Below are 3,993 nucleotides of genomic sequence, written 5' to 3' on the forward strand. Positions count from 1 at the left end.
TATGTCTGCTAATTGACTTGAATTCCACTAACTCTAGTCTTTCCTTAGGTGTTGGCTAGGACTTGGGAAATCTAACTAATTAGTTCACTTGATTTTCCCTTGCTTTCGTAAAGGTTAACTAAGTGAGATTAACTTCAATTCTCATAAGAATAACTAGGATAGGACATCCGAATTTTCATACCTTGCCAAGAGTTTATTTTATAGTTATTTATTTATTTTACTTGTCATTTAAATTACTTGTTCCTTACTTTCAAAACCCCCAATTTACAAAACTCATAACCAATAATAAGAACATACCTCCGTGCAATTCCTTGAGAAAACGACCCGAGGTTTGAATACTTCGGTTATCAATTTTAAAGGGGTTTGTTATTTGTGACAACCAAAACGTTTGTATGAAAAGATGATTGCTTGGTTTAGAAACTATACTTGCAACGGGAATTTATTCTGAATTCTAAACCGTCAATCTTCCGTTCTTCACGTATGCACACATGCTGATTTTTCCACTTGTGCGTATGCACAGGAGGTTGTGCGTACGCACGCTTGACTTTGTGCTTCTCCTTTGTTTTCTTCATGAAATCTCTCATTTTTCATGCTTCCTTCCACTTTTGCCTAGCCATCCTTGCCGAATTGACTTGAAATCACTTAACAAAACATATCACGGTATCGAATGAAATAAAACTGGAATTAAATGATCATTTTAAGCACAAAAATGCATGTTTTCACATTTAGGTTCCACAGAGAGAGAAATCACAAAAGTATGGTATTTTAGTGAATAAGGGTGAGTTTATGTAATGAAATCCACCCAATTCAAGCAAAAAATTATCATCAAATATGGACTCATCAAATTCTCTTGAGAACTCACTGCTGACACTTGCATTCCTCTTAGGTGTTAAGTAATTACATTTATTTGTTGAGACAAGACTTTATTCTGAGCCAAAATGGTATCCATTGCATCTAACTCCATGACTCCTCCCTTATTAATCTTTTAGAGGAATAGAGATATTGATTGTTGGCCACCATCTCAATCAATTCTTATGCTTCCTCAGTGACCTTCTGATGACTGGAAATTTGCACAACACAAATCCCTCGACAAGTGTATCGAATCGCCAAGTAATAACTCACTATTAAGTGAGATCGATTCCACAGAGATTAATGGATTAAGCAACTTTAGTGGGGTGATCTATCTAGTCAAGCTGATATTTGATGATTTTGGTGTATTTGAAGGAACATCATGTAATTGACAAAGAAAGTAACTAAACTGAATTTAAATTTTCTAAAGAATAAAGATCTGAAAGTAAATTGTGAAAGGTAAATGGGGGAAACTTAGATGACAAGAAACTAAAGAGCTGAAATTTAAACAGCAAGAAAGTAAAAGCAAGAATGTAAATGGCTATGAAAAGTAAATTGCATGAATTGTAAATGGGTTCGGGGCACTGGGAATCAAAGGAAACAAGAAATTTAAAGTAATTAAGTGGAAGAAATATAATGGGTATGATTCATTAGGGATTGCAGATATCATAATTTGTCATGAATCAATTGGTCTCAACTTCATTCTCAATCATATGAAGTAGATCTATGGGGGAATTGTAATAATTGAATCCCAATTCCTTGGCGACTCAATTTCTCTTAACACAATCAATTGCCAATTCCTTCATCTAATTGTTCATGAGAAGAAGTTAAGTTCAATTCTCTAATCCATAAGCCACACAAGCTCTCAGGATCTCAATTCAAACTAGGAATTTATTGATCAAAAGAGTTGTGAGGGAAACAGCTTCAAACCGAATTCTATGATCCCTCTTCCAAGGCTAACATAGAGATTCAAGTAGATCTAAACCCCCTTCCAGTAGTGAATAGATCTATTAAACACAGAAGTTTTTTCTCAGCTACAACAAGCGGATTGAGAAGAGGAAGAGTTTCATTAATTCATTTGAATTACAATAGAGCTCCTCCCTCTAATGATTGGGGTTTAGTTAATCATCGCTCTAAGAACAATTGCAGAAAATTGAAATTGCATGAAAATAAACTAAAACTTAATACAAGCAAATGTAAAGTTGCAGAATGTAAAAGTGTGTAAAAATAAAAGTCCTTAGCTAAGCTCTCGAGTACCTCTCCCTTCTAAGTTCAAAACTCCTCCTATATATACTATTCTCTGATCTTCAAATGAGTCTTCAAGTACTTGGATGTGGGCCCTTGGCCTTAGTTAAAGCAAGTTAAGAGTTATTCAGGCCCTTTCTGATGTTAATGCTGGCGTTAGCTCCCTAACACTTTCATACTTACATGAGTGCCCCTGGAACTGGCGTTGGTACTGGCGTTAACAACACTGCTAATGCTACAATTCTCTTCCAAGCTGGCATTAATACTGGCGCTAGTATGCTAACACTGCCACTAATGCCAGCGCCTATTGTGCGTACGCATGTTGGCTCGTGTGTGTGCATCCTTGTAAGTTTTGCCTCTTGTGCATACGCACACTGCTTCATGCGTACGCAGACTGACCAATTTTTTTATAGTGCATATGCCAGTTCTATCTTTATGCAATGATCGAAGACGTTAGTGTAATAACGTTGGTAGCATTAGCACACTAATGTTGGCACCTTCTTCCTTGTGTGATGGCATTGGTGAGCTAACTTTGGCCACTAATGTTGCCATTTTCTTGAGTCACGTTGGTGCTGGCGTTAGTGGGCTAACTTTGGCGGCCACTAACGGTAGCATCTCTTCTTCCTTGGCAACGTTAACATTGGCGTTAGTGGGCTAACCTTGGCCACTAACGCCAGCACCTCTTCATTGAGCCAGTATTATCGCTGGTGTTAGTGGGCTAACTTTGCCACTAACGCCAGCACCCTTCTTGGTGTAGCGTTAACCATGGCGTTAGTGTGCTAACTTGACCACAACGCCACAGCATCCTGCTCTCCTCTGCTTCTTCTCTGTTTCTCCTTGCCTATCATCAATCAAACAAGTGCGTCAAAACTCTGCCATAATCACAAGATATTGCACCATTCAATGCATCAAGTAGATTTTGCATAAATCTCATGAAAATGATTATAATTCGCTAATGTTTGATGAATCAAGGCATGCATAGATAAATCATCCAAATGCTTGCTTATTGATGGAGATAATGCATGAAACTAACCTAAAATATACTAAAAATTGCTTGTGAAACTAGCCAAGATGCCTAGGCATCATAACACCAAACTTAAATCTTGCTTGTCCCCAAGCAAGTGATAAAGCATAAGAAAAATGAATGAGAACACAAAGAGATATAAGCCCTTATTGAAAGATATTCAATCCTTGTTCATGGGGTTTTCATGCATGACATCTTTGAAGTTCATAATCTTATTGGTTTCAAGGTTATAGCATCCTCTTAAGTACTAACTCATCTGCTTCTATGAGACCCTTTTATTCTTTGATCCTTAGTTTGAACTTTTTGCTTTTCTTTTTCTCCTTGCTAGAGGCTTATTCTTTTTATTGAAGCTTAGTACTCTGTGTTAAGGTAGCTCTTTATGGTAAGCTTTCAATCAACACTCCCGATCCAGTTGGTTCAAGGTGTTAGGTGTTGAAGCACCCCTCAGGACTTACTAACTCAAGCCTCTCCTCAACACATACACACCACAGGCACATAACTTGCAATTCAATCATTAAGACATTGGTGCCTAGCACCTCTTTGGGTTGCTAAATGCTTTGTAACAAGGTTGCTCTTGATAATGGACTTTTGGTTGATAATCCCGGGTTAGTTAACCTAAGTTATCAAGTGATGAAGCACTCCTTAGAACCTAATCATCCAAGCATATCCTTGTACAAAAGTATTACAGGCATATATCTTTAGGGTCAAGCTATTAGTGCCTAGCTTATTCATTGCTCTCTTCTTTCTTCATTCTTCTTTTTCTTTTTCTTTCTTTTTGCAAGGATCTTTTATTCACAAGGATTTCAGAAAATGCATACTATGCCTATACTTAAGGGAAAATTCTACCCTTCCACTTTATTTGTGAACTTACTAAG

The sequence above is a fragment of the Arachis ipaensis genome, chromosome B7 (assembly GCF_059453495.1).
Source record: "Arachis ipaensis isolate K30076 ecotype BB chromosome B7, ASM5945349v1, whole genome shotgun sequence".
NCBI lineage: Eukaryota > Viridiplantae > Streptophyta > Magnoliopsida > Fabales > Fabaceae > Arachis > Arachis ipaensis.